Source organism: Triturus cristatus, chromosome 7 (assembly GCF_964204655.1).
Source record: "Triturus cristatus chromosome 7, aTriCri1.1, whole genome shotgun sequence".
NCBI classification, from domain to species: domain Eukaryota; kingdom Metazoa; phylum Chordata; class Amphibia; order Caudata; family Salamandridae; genus Triturus; species Triturus cristatus.
The window spans coordinates 334,749,394-334,763,401 of record NC_140590.1 but is presented as its reverse complement, the minus strand read 5'-3'; positions in this window follow the sequence as shown (position 1 = coordinate 334,763,401).

The window sequence follows — 14,008 nt, the reverse complement described above, 5'->3', positions numbered from 1 at the left end:
AGATCAGCACCTCTGTCTTTTTGGAATTAAACTTAAGACAGTAGGTGCTCAATAAAATTCACTATGGCTGTCATACAGTTGTTAAATCGCTCAGCCTCTTCCTCTGTGCTGTTGGTGATAGATACCACTATTTGGGTATCATTAGCATAGGATATAGTAGAGGAGCCAAAAGTCGTATCAATTTAGCCAAAGGAGCCATGTACAGACTGAAAAGCGTGGGACTTAATAACGACCCCTGTAAGACACCATACAGCAAGGTAAACGATTTAGTGAAGAAATCACCTAGACAATTGATTGTTCCCTGTCATCAAGGAAGGAACAGAGAAGGTTTAAAACATGTTCCCTGTCATCAAGGAAGGAACAAAGAAGATTGAAAGCAGACCCTCCAAATTCCACTTCTGTCAGCTGATTTTTTAACACTGTGTCAACACAGTGTAAAAGGCTCCAGACAAGTCTACAAGCATCGCTGCAGCCTTCCCACCTTTATCCATAATGTCTCAAAATATCCTCCGCGGATATCACCAGTGCCGATTCTTTACTATGGGCTTTGCTAAACCCAAATTAGGCCTCATCCAATCTCATTTTGATCCGTAAATTCTGAGATTAAAATATTTAAGTATCTCTAAAAAAAATTGCTTCTATGGGGAGTCGTGAGATTGGGCGGTCATTGCTCTCTTCTTTGGAGTTTAAAGAGCGTTTTTTTAACGGAGGGATGGATGCCTCTTTCCATGTTTTAGGAAAATGTCCTGCCCTAATAATATTGTTCAACAGTGCAGCGAGAGGTGCGGCAATACTTCCCATGATCTCATGTAGCATTTTCGCAAGACATTGGTCTGCTAGGGCCCCTGATTTGATGGTCAATATCAGTTCCTCTAAACGCTCAGATGTCAGAAAGCCAAATGGTTTTCTTCTAAACGATGTTCATTGCCCAATGGACAGAGATCCCTCAGAATCATACCTAACTCATCATAGGCATTCTCAACCTTTTTCTTAAAAAAGTCTGCCAAATCACCACAGAGCTATTTACTTGGAAGTATTGGACTCACAGAGGACAGGCTCAACAGCATTTGTATCTTTTGTAATGGTTCACTGGGAGAGCTAGTGGCCAATCTAATCTTATCTGGAAAAAACATATGCCCTCATTATGATGTCAGGCAGACTGCCATCAGCAGGCTATCGGTGGCAGTCCGCCCAACATTCTGGGCATCAGTCTGACAACGGCATTACAATCTAGGTAGTTGGAGTGATAATGTCTGGAAAGACTGCTGTGGCCGACAGGATCTACTGACCCATTAGGGCAGCGATCAGATTCATGATCCTGAATGAAGGTGGTGCCTGCTCAGGCTACCATGAAAAGGCATCCGGAATGAGACTTTGGGGGCCCCAAGCAGGGGCCCCCAACATCAAAATGAGGGCCTTAGTCTATTCCACTTTAATCGGGGATTTATATTCCTGGATAATCGCTTTAAATTTCACCCTTTCCACTAAGGAGTAACTACTCCTCCAGATTTTTTCTTGTTTCCTGAATTTCTTCTTAAAATCGTTTAATGATTGTGAGTCCCAGGAAGCTGTGGGACCCCTTCTGTGGTTTTTCACCAATTTGATGGGTGCCACCATTGATCCAATTATAAAACTCATCTGCAGCTTCATTAGTTTCGCTGCCTATAATAGGTTTAGAAGCATCCAAAGCCTCAACATATTGATTTAAATTAATTTTGTTCCAGGCCTCAATAGCTGTGGGCAGACTAGCCTTCCTGTTCAGCTTTGTCAGAGGATTAAGACTGATGTTAAAACGTACCATCAAATGGTCAGACCAGGTATCCTCCCACTGTAAGTTAGAGCAGCTTGAGAAAATCCCATTAAGTGTGTTTCCTGCAGTATGTGTCAGAGTGGTATTCAGCAGTTTCAAGTCAAATCCCTTCATATTGTCAATGAGTGTTTTCACATCTTTATTGAAGAAATCTTCCAAACAAAGATTAAAACCACCTATTACTGTAAAATTAGATCAATGTATAATGGTATCAAGAAAGTCACTAAGCGCTTCCAAGAATTTCAGTTTTGAGCACGAATGTCTATAAATCAATAGACCATAACATTTTGAATTATTATCTAACTTACAATTAAATAATAGTGCTTCATAATCAGCTAGACTGACCTGTTGGCATGTGGTTTCATAGCAATCCTTATAAATTGTAGCTAAACCTCCTCACAGCCTACCTTCCCGATCTAATCTTTTAAGAAGATACCTTGCTGGGAGTGTCAAGGCTAAATCTGGGTCGAAACACGTGTGTGCCCATGTTTCGGTTAGGAATAAAATATCTGGGTCGTGTGAATCAAGATATTCACAATTCTCTAAACTGTGTTTAATAGTGGAAAAAGTGTTCAGCAAAACACAACTGAGCTTAGAATTCGAAGAGAGACTCGTGTTAGGAGTCGCTGAGAAAGAAACATCATGTGCCAGTTATAACTGGCACACAAATGTACACCGATCACAAACATACTCATTGTGTAACAGATTGAGTTTAAACTTATTGCAGGCTACATCCTTACCTGTATCTTTAAAATCAAGCAATGCTTCTCTAGAATACATTTAAAAGTGTGTAGGTGTCCTGGCGCGTGGCGCTGTCCAGCCACGGATGGGCATAGACAGGCACACCTTCGGTGCTCCAGCAGCATGCCCGCCCCACTGCACAATTGTGCTCTACAATTGCCTTTCACAACCAGCATGAGGGCGTAACCAATCACTGATCTCCAGTCAACACCTGTAGTTAAAAAGTAAGGACAAAGGAAATCTCCAAACCAGAGTTCAGCAACTCCACACTAGGCCTGGGCAGTAAACTCAACTCTGGAGTTTTCCGTACTCCTGCGTTGCTGAGTGGAGTTTTTTTCCTCGCTCGCACTCGTCAACGTCAAGTTGGAGACCGTAAGCAAGGAAAATCCACCGCCCGGTGAGATTTGTCCTCGCTTGCGCTCGTCAACATCAAGTTGGGGAGTACGAGTGAGGAAAATCAACCTCCCAGTGAGATTTCTCAATGCCGGTTGTCGGATTTGTCAATGCAAGTGGTCTCGGATGGTCGCGACCGCTCGCGTTGAGAATCCTTCCGTTTGCGTTGAAAAAGCTGCCGCTTGATTAGAAAATCTTCCTGAGCGGCAGAAAGAAAGCAGAACCCTCTTGCGCTGCACATGGTGCAGTTCATGATGATTTTAGAACATGGGACAAACACCCAGCACTGAAAATGACCGGAAACAGCATGACCCTATTTCACTTTGCCGCTTTCGGAACTGCACGTAGCAGGGTGGAGTTTTTTTGTCACTTCACGGAGTTCCACATAGCGGAACTCCACAAACTCTGCCCAGCCCACTCCGAACCTGAGCCAGGTGCTCACTGTGAAAGTAAAATAAACTAAAATAATCATAAGAATGAAAACCATTAAATTAGAATGAAACGGTGCAAGCCCATATGTGACGCAGGTCAAATAGGAGCCAGGTACCTCCTTAACATGGAAAGTCAAGTCTTACAAGGAAATAAAAGTAAGACCTGGAACGTCAAAGCATCGTAGTGCAGACGCTGCGTGAACGAGCACTGCAATTGCCTTTCATGGCCAGCATGAGGGCTTGGCCGGAGGTGTAACTAATTACTGATCTCCTGTCAGCACCGTAGTTAAAAAGTAAGGACAAAGTAAATCTCCAAACCAGAGTCCAGCAGGCTGGAACCTAACTTCTTGAGGTTCATGAAGCTTTTGAAGGCCTGACGGTTAAAGTAAGCTTTTGATTAGCCTGAACCTTCTCTCCTTTCCCTTCTGGTTGTCACCGTGCCAAGTAATCCTTGGGTGTACATAACATAACATAACTTTTAGACTTGGCATCCTTGGTGTGGGTCTCCTCTAAATATTTGCCTGCAACCATCCCGTTTTCTGACTTTAGGATTCTGTGGACTTTAGCACTATGGCAGACCTTTCAGCAGCACACCAGTCCTTCTTTCTTGCAGTGTATCCATAGGCCCAAAAGTCTACTGAAGAGTTGGTGTTTGAGGTCAAACATATATACCTAGCTCATCCTTTGAAGTGAGAGAAGCTTCTATAGGCATGCCTTTGAAGTGCACGGGTGCCCTGCTGTCCTTGCCCTGGCACCAGACTAAATACAGGGGATATGCAGCCCTTTGTGTGGAGCCGGGACATACCCCATTCAAGTGTAAGTGGGGCTGTGCCCAGCTCCTCCCTCCCATCCTGCTAGTGATAGCCCATCCAGGCACACCTATGCTCCCTATTGTGTGTGGCTGTAGGAGGAATGCACAAAGTCCAACTGTCAACTAAACACAGTCATGTGACCCAGAGACAGACTGCAGATTTCAAATTGCTTTGGCAGGAATATTCCATCTTTCTTTTAAATTGTGATTTAAAATCTTACTTCACCAGGACTTAGGATTTTTCATTACAATTTCAAAGACACCAACAACCCATTTGGAAATTGTAACGTATTAAATGTAATAAGGAAACCCCACTGTGGCCCTATAGGAGAGGTAGGCCTTGCAGTGGTAAAAACGAGTTAAAGAGTTTTTCACTACCAGGACATGTAAAGCTTAAAAGTTCATGCCCAACTTTTTAAATACAGTGCACCCCACCCTCTGTGCTATCCAGGGCCTGTCTACCCTAGGGGTGATCTTTATGTAGTAAAAAGGAGGGTTCGGGCCTGGAAAAAGGTTTATTTTGGAAAAGGCAGTTTAAAACTGCCCACACAAGCTGCAATGGCAGACCTGAGGCGTGTTTAAAAGTGCTACATAAGTGGGTGGCACAATCAGTGCTGTGGCCCACTAGTAGCATTTAATTCACAAGCACATGTAATGCCACTGTACTAAGTACTTACAAGTGAATTAATTATGCCAATTGGGTACAAGCCAATCTTACCATGTTTTAAGGCGAGAGCACAAGCACGTTAGCACTTGTTAGCAGTGGTAAAGTGTGCAGAGTCCTAAGGCCAGCAAAAACGAAGTCAGCAAAACAGGAGGTCTGAAAGCAAAAAGGTATGTAATAACCTCACCGAAGATGCCAGTCTAAAAAGTCTGGCAATAATGCAGCTCACAAATGTTGTACCAGTCCTGTGTGTCATCCACAAGATACATAAAAACCTTTAAGTATCCAAAATTTGAATGTAGAACCATTGGCTTTGTTAGTGCTGTTTTGGAATGTGGCAAACCAGTTAATTGAATTTGATAAATACCTAATGAAAGAGGGCAACATATATGTATATATACTTGATGCAAGATAAGGAGTGAGAGAGTGAAAGAGAAAGACTTCCTTTCTCACCCCGCTCGCTTTCTTGTTCAAATTTACACCAAATTACTTCTCTTGCATCATGCCTCACAGAAGGATTGGCAAAAATATAGACGAAAGGACATCCCAAGGTGCAGGCAGAAATTTAAGAGGCATTATTTAATTGTGAGGTGGATCTGTGAGTGAGACTCTGGTGACAGACCAAGGTGAGATTGCGCAACCCGATCCTTGATGTAGGCCCTGCTTACTCACACTGTTGGCGCTTCTCTGCAGGAAAATGACTCATGCAGACCCAATGAGAGCAGTAAGCAGGGTCAGACTGGGAACCCAAAGCAGCCCTGGCAATTTTGTCTGACCGGCCGCCACACTCACAATGGGAGGGGAAGGCGAGTGTGAAGCACAACATGAAGCACTGCTGCTTAGCAAAACCGCTGCTATTTTTGTCACTGGGGGGGTTGATATTGCACCATCACTGCAGAACCGGCCCCCAGCAACAAAACCGGCCCCCACCCCTCCAAAACCAGCCACCACTCTTCCAGCCTCTCGGGCAAATGCCCGATGCCTGCTACAGCCAGTCTAGCCCTGTACGTGAGGACACAAAGCTGTCCTGTTCGACCCTCAAAGCTCAGAATTCGAGTCAGAGACAGTGCGTCCTCACAGTAAGTCACTGGGCGCATGGGGAGATTAGCAATGAGGCAAGCAGTGACCAGGAGGGAGAAACAGAGGGGAATACAAAGAGCGACTGAACAAAATGGGGTGTGAGAGGGAGAGAGGAAGAAATAAAAGAGAAGGTAGAGACAGCTGAAGAGTGGGAGAGAAAGAAAGGGGAACTTGAGCGAGAGGAGGAGACAAAGAATGAGAAAGATGGAGTGAGAGAATGTGTGAAAAAGAGAGGAGGGATGTGCAAAGAAAGATGTGAAGAGAAAGCAAGTGTGAAAGAGAGATGCGTGGAAGAGAGACAAAATAGACAGAAAGAGTGAGAGTGAAATAGAGAAAGGGAGAGAAGAATGAAAGTGTTGAAGAAGAAATTAAAAATTCCTTCAAGAGGCCAAGAAAAAGACAAATTCATGTGCAAAATGGAGGAAGTGGGAGCGTGTGTGGGTGGCGATTAAGAGAGTCAAGGAGTAAAGGAATACATTTAGGAGGGAGAGAAAGGAGGCAAGAAGGGTAGAGTCTGTCTGGTGGAGAAGGAGCAACAAAAGGGTCCAGACAGAAGAAAAGAATGAAAGCATTGAGATGGACATAAAGAATTTAAATAAGAGAAAAACAGAAAGAGGGGCGAGAAATGTATGACAAGAGAGTGTGATACAGAAAGATAAGGGCCCTCACACACCCCAATGGGTGTCATGCTTCATCATAGGGCAGCTCCTCGTCGGGCCGGCGCTGCAATGACCGACAGGCCCCGCATTGGGGCTCTTTGCCGGAGACCTTCAATGCTGTTAAACCGGTAGGGCCTATCTGATGAGGCAGTGGAGCAGAAGTGTTGTGAGTAGAATGGTGTTAATAGTGTCGTTAAAAAAAAGCTGTAGCAGGTTTAATTTTCCTGCCAGCCTAGCATCAGTGTCAAGCTAATAAAGTATATTCCGGACACTTTCAGCTATTTTCAAAGACATGCTTCACACCACTCTAGTATGAATCCTTTCCAAGAGCCATGGCCTATGTAATTAAGGGTGTGGCTTATAACACGTAACCTAAAATTCAGCGCGTCACCCAGTGTGCCTGGGTAGCTAGTATTTGAGTCCCCCTCTGTGAGTTTTCTTTCCTTGCTTCCAGAAATATCACACAGTACCGGGCATGCACCTTAAAACAAACCAGACCTATTGGCTTTGGCAATAATTGTTAGCAGTAGCAGATACATTAGAAACAATAATGATATTATTGTGACTAATTAGAGCTGAAAATGTTTCAACTGTGAAAATATGAGAGTATGAATTAAAAATCACTGAGGGTTTTTTGCTGGAGTAGTGATCTTCAGTGTCACAATCACTCCCATTCTTCCCTTCATGCCACTTTCCTCTGCAGCCTCTCTGTGAAACACTTACATCCTTTTCTTCCCACATCTTTCTGAAATTCTCCATCTGCATATTTTACACCTTATTTCTTTCCTCATCCGGACCCTCTTTTCCCTTTCCTCCTGCGCTCAAATGTCCTTGCATTTTCTTCACTTTCCCATCACACCACACACCTGTAAGCAGTGTAGCACTGCATTTTCTTTTACTTTCGTCCTGTCAATATTTCAACAGCTTTTAACCTCCGTCACGCACTTTTGCAGATAATTACAATTACAATTGGCCCTCTGCAGAGAGGCCAAAGATTGGATGAGCATGTATTCTGAACACCTTTATAAACCACAGGCACTGTGAGAACCTTTCCCTGCCTTCGGGTCAGCTGAGAGCTCTACATCATGGCTTGTTATAAACGCCCACCCACAACATTAACTCACAGACAGGTATAGACAACCCATTTCTATGTACACGAATACAGCAACAATATGCTGCCTGAAAAAACACAACTATAGAAAAGCAACATCCTGAATAAAGCAATACCCTTGCTGAAGAAAAGTGCGTAAATCACTCGAAATGTAAAAAGAAGCGCCCGCGCTGAGATTGATTGCCTGAATGGTTTTTACAGTAATTGTTGAGAAATCGATCATGTCCTTCCTTGTGAAGGACATTAATGTAGGGCCTGATGGGGACTGATTCACAGCCAGGTTCGAGTTACTGCTGGGCCAGAGACCCCGAGAACCAGCCCCTCTTGAAGCCCTGGAAGGAGTACTGATCGAATAATCAGGATTTATTGTCCCCACATGATGGGAGGGAAAAGGTTATGGAGCAGAGCAGTAAATTGTGCAGAACCCCACCTAAGGGCTACTCTATTCCCTTTCCTTGGGTGCACTCCCATTTGTGTACATTATTCAGGTCGGTTCTTGTAGTGCTGCGGAGATGTGAGGTGGAACCAGTGAAGCGTGTGCGGCGCGTGGCCACCAGTAGAGGCTAACTCCATGGAAAGCTGGGTGGTGGGCGGTGTAGTGTGGTCTCCAGCCCAACAATGGAGTCACAACCATGATGAGCCAGGGAGTTATAGCGGATGGCAAGGCAGGAAAGCCCTATGAAGGGGCGAGGGGTGGTTTCAATCCCGGCGCCTGGAAGCCTTTGAGGAGACCCGCAATTGGAAGACGAGACAGAAAGAAGGGGACACTTCGTGCAGAGTCTGAGCCGGGGCAGAGACCTCATCTGCATGATTTTTGAGGTGAAGGTGACTTTGCAGGAGCGGAAACCGGTTGTCATCGAGCATCGATCAATCTAAGGGACCCGCAACAAGGTTGAACCCCTCCTAGGCATAGTCTGAATGACTGAATCTCACCCATGACAATTTAATTAGCAACAATAACATTTTAGTGAAAAACATTTTACAAAAACATTGTGACGGTCCATAGAGTTGTGGGTTGAGGTTGTGTACATAAAAAGGAAGAGCAGCAGTTAGCTATAACTAATTGTGCCATTTGTATGGATAGTGCTGGCGAAGGCATACCCACACATAGGATAATTACACACCAACAATCACTTAAGCACAGAGGCAGAAAATGTACATATTGCAGCTACATGTTTTTTCCGGAGTTTTATATAACGCGAACTAGACCCGAAGGTATCAGAGCGCTTTACATGAGCACCAGTTGCGTTACAGAGGGACACACTTTTGGGCAGATTTACAAGCCCCTTGCGCCTCTTTTACGCCGCCGTTGCATCACTTTTGTGACGCAGCGGCAGCGCAAAGCCAGCGCCATGGTGCGGGGTACTTACAACGTGACGCATCTGGGAGATGCGTCACGTTGTAAAGCCCTGCGCCAGAAGTAGGCGTTCCTGCGCAGAGGGGGGCGTTCCGGCGCAGGAACGCCTCCTAAAAGTGGCTGAGTGAAATCTACAAGATTTCACTCAGCCACTTTCTTTTAAGGCCATGCCGCGTCAAAACCCTGTGCCTGCTTGAAGCAGGAGTAAGGATTGACGCAGCATTTTAAAGATAGGGCACCCCCGAGCCTTGCTGGAGCTGCGCTGCACTTGCGACGCAACTCCAGCAATGCGCCACCTTTACGGCAGCAGATGCGTCACGCATCTGTCCAGTTGTGCCCCATGGTGCACCGCATTGTAAATGCGGCGCATCCATGGTGGAGGAGCCGTGACGCACAATAACTGGCGCATCCCTGCTGATATGCAGGGATGCGCCAGTTATTGTAAATCTGCCCCTTAGTTAGGAAAGGGGAGGTTAAGTGATTTACCCAGTATCACAGGATGTTGAACATCCCTGCCGAGACTCGAACCAGGTTCCCCAGCTTCGAGGCGTTAAAATAATCGCCGCTTTAACGGCAGAAAACCACCGCTAAAGCGGCGATAATGGGCTTGATAATATGCCGCAGAGAATTCCCATAGAAGCCCATGTTGACACCAGAATATGGGCTTCTATGGGAATTCTCTGCGGCATATTATCAAGCCCATTCTCGCTGCTTTAGCGGCAGTTTTCTGCTGCTAAAGCGGCGATAATTTTAACGTTGTTTCTTGATAATATGCCCCCAAATTACTTGAATGTGGGATAAAAATGTAGGAAGGAAAACATAACTTTTGTGTCATCAGCAAAAAGGTGATAGGAGAACCATAATGTGTAGCTCAAGAGCCTGATTCAAGGTAACAAACTTTTGAGTAAGATTACACTTTTGAATAAGTTTACTACTTTCAGTATTCACAAACTCCGAATGTAAGTTACTACAAAAAAAAACAATGAAAGGCTAGCAGCAAACTGAGCATTGTTCACAGGCTGTCCACGCGCCGCAATACAGGAGACTCACTGGCTTGTTATATCTTTATTTTGTTGCTGCAGTCACTCCTTCCTTTACCTGGTAGTGATGCTGATAATATGGCCTGAAGAGGAAGTTGTACCAAACTATCTGCTTTTCTCCTGTCCAGCATTTAACTTGTTTGCTTTCTTCACAAGTACCCTGAGTGGAGTGGCATCTTATTTGACATCTGCTTCATGACATTGCTGTTGCTTCACGAGGATTCTTTCATCTTCTTGAACCTCGCTGTTCATCAGTGGCGGCTGCTTCACTAAGGCGAGGAGCTTTGCCTTGCTGTTTCGAAGCAGTGTAAATAAAGGTAAAATAAAAGAATAACTCAATGTTACTAACATTTTATTTTTTCCTGATGCGGCAGCCTAGAGGCGGGGCGGGGCTGCACTGCTCACAGAGCAGGGGGAGGAGTGGTGGTCATCTATAAGTGCGCATGAATGTTTGTCCGGCAGTCTTGGGCCAGCCAAACAGTCATACGTACTTTGCATGGGTGGTGAACATGCCCAAGCTCCCAGTCCCTGTCTAAGCACCGAACCACGGCGTTGTGATTGGCTTAGGGGAGCCTGGGTGCTTCCTTTTCTAGCCCGACGTGGAGGAGAGATTGAGGAGAGATGCAGCGATCAGGAAAGTTAATTTTTAATTTTTTACACCCCTTTACCCGACCTCATCACCCCCGATCCCTGCCGGCCATCACTGGCTGTTTTGAGCATTTCTCTGGTGTCCGCGTAGGATTTCATTTTTCTTTATCTTGTTGATCCTTGTGCCACATTTCAGAGGCAGTCCTGCTTGTCCGCTCATGATTCAGTGGTGGTTCAAGCTCGATAGTCTTATCTTGAACTCCCATCCAAACACAAGGATGGCTGGACATTGGCCTGTGGTGCTCTTTAGCATGTTTTTATACGCTGTTAAAGCTGTGTTCAGCATTCATTGTAGTGGTTGATGTCAATGTTTCACTTGTTACTTTTTTTCACAGTCTGCACAATGGCAAGTAATTCGCATTTGGTTGCATTCAGGGTTAGTTTGGCTTTTCTTAGTGTTCTGCACACTTGCTGTAGGGCTCTTCGGCTGCGGTCCCTAAAACTAGAATGCCATCACTGCATTTTGGCACATTTATGACCAAGCTGATGGCTCTGTTGATGGCTTCATGGAATATTTCCATTGCTGATGATACCCCAAATCTGAGGCATCTAAAGCGAATCAGATCCAGGTGAGAGGGGAATGCTGTGCTGTGCCTAGAGACTTCATGAGGTTCCAGTTGATGATATCCCTTATTGAGGTCGGGATTGGAGAAGATTTGCACCCCATTGAGGAGCACGGTTATATACACTAGGTGTGACCAAGCATGTTTTTCTCACTGGGTTGCGATGTTCGATATCCTCATGTCAACAGCTTCTCTAGAGGCCACTGTAGCTTACACTTCCCATTAGCCCCAGCCAGCTCTGTGAACGCCAGTATTAACACAACTACTAACCATCACAGTCCAACCAATGGGACAATTCTGACTATTCCAGGACAGCCAGAGTTATAAGAATTGCCTGGTGGCAAGTGTTATTAATTCTTATTGTATATCGAACTCTGTTGATGTGCTCACCTCAAAAATAGACAAACAGTGCCACCATGTGGTTGATTATCATACACTTTGATGTTTAGAATGAAGTGCTGGTGCGGAGTACTGGCAAACTCCGACTCAAATTAAGTACTGACTGTAACTGAGGCCTAGCCAATTTACAAAAGGTAGCTCAATACTAAACCACTTCCAGTAATCTGCAATCAGCTTCTCTGTCTCTAATCCCCCAATGTTTCTTCAACCTGTAGAAAGAAGACCGACGCCTCCTTAGAGATATCGGACCTAAAGTTGGAACACCCTGGAAACCCAACTCCGAGAGAAGCAAACTACATCTGACTAACGTCTTAAAATAGAACTAATCAAAATATAATGATCCTGAAGTCTCTTACACTACAACCATGATTGAAGAAAATTTGTTTATGCTTAATAGTAACAGTTACTGGCATACATATTTGCTTTTTTCCGTTTGCTTCGTGACATTTTACCAATCTGAAATCATTATAAGACATAATCCTGCTCATTATGAAGTTCCTAAAATAAATATATAAATATTATCAAAGACTTTGATCTGTTCATCATTGGTATTATTTAAGGCAGAAGAAGTTTCTAGGCCTATGGTAGAATCAATGTTACCAATATGGAAGTGGTCAATAGATAGTTCAATCAATTTATGTTCCATTGCCAATGATGGGTGTCTTTTACTATCCAACTGAACAGGTTGTATGCCACAATATCAAGATAAATAATGTCGAACTACACATATATCAAATCCACTATATCGACTGTCAAGATATCGTCAAGATAGGCTTACGTTGAGAAACTTAAATTTACTCTTCTTTATTTCAGATCTACTTACCTTGGTGACATGTGGGAAGTCAATACTGCAAAGTCAATATACATGCAAGTCAGTGGTAATAGTTTGATATTCTGATAGAACACCACTGGAGGCACTGAGCCTAGTTTCTTTGCTTGCATTAGGCCCCGTGGCATCCTTGTTGCACCACTACCAACATCTAGAGTGGAATCCTGTTACTTCAGTGTTGTGTCTTAAATGGTTCATTTGAACAAACGTCCCAAATTGGAGCAGCATAGTTCTTTACAAAGGTCCTTCATGGAACCAGTTTATAACTCAGGTCCCAGGAAAGAAAACATTGAACCCAAATACAAAAACGGAAAGCGATGAATCACCAACAACACAACAGTTTTGCCCAAAAAATGTTCGTCAAGCAGTGGGTAGAAACTCAAATCCAAAATGACTTACAGAGTCATTTAGACCCAGGTGGCGAGCCCGTCAGTCTGTTTGGTCAGCTATGGCCTACAAACTATCCTTACCCCTAGACACCCCGCCTTTGATTGACGGTAGGTTGTTGCTCTTCTGGTAGTGAGTTAGCAGTTTCTCCACCTCTAAATCAGGGAAGGGCACTGTGAGTTTGGCAGGATGAGGGAATGGCTGATTTATGGTGGTTCTCCCATGCCACCAATCTCTAAATTACACCCTTAGTGAGTTAGTCCATTTGTATATTACCACTTCATAGTTTATTCCTTATGTTGAAAAGATATTTCTTTATTAAAACCAATACGATTTGTCCCAATGACCAATAGTTTCAACCACATCCCGAGCTCTTTCCAGGGAAATGATGACTTATGCAGGAAACAACTATAGCCTATATTCTGATCAGTGCAACCATATATTCACAGTTATCACAGTATCCCATTAACCATTAAATTATACCCTACTGTTAACCCCCACAATTAAACATAAACATGGTCAAATGCACAATAAATACATATAGGTTTCTTAGTACATACATGTATTCAAAGTGAGTCATTTATTTAAATGGGGTGGGGAGGAAATGGATAACAGAAAACACAGGAATGTACTAAATGAAGACCTGCAGAAATAGGGCATGACCCCACTTACCAAATAAATTCATCATAATTTAATTGTGGCCCTACCTGTTCTGATCATAGAGTGACCATATAACCTATCATTGGAGGGGGCACTAAAATACAAATAGTGCAAACGTTTGGTCAGTTCTGTGGGGAAAATACTGCAAGCTCTCTCAGTATCTTGTTCTGCAGTTCAAGGAGGAGCCTCACACCAGTGTGGTGGCAGGCACTCATGGTTCATCTAGGCATAGAATGTTAACAAAGGTTTCACAACATTCAAAATACAAGAAGGGACCGAGTTATTTCCTTTGATGTCAGTTTTTGTTAATATCCTATTTAAGGTGGTAGTCCTAATTGCTGGTAGTGCCACAATGTACTTGTTGCCTTATTTCGTATCTCTTTGTTTCCCCCTGAAAATGAAAGTGGGAGAGAGGGGCGAGGAAC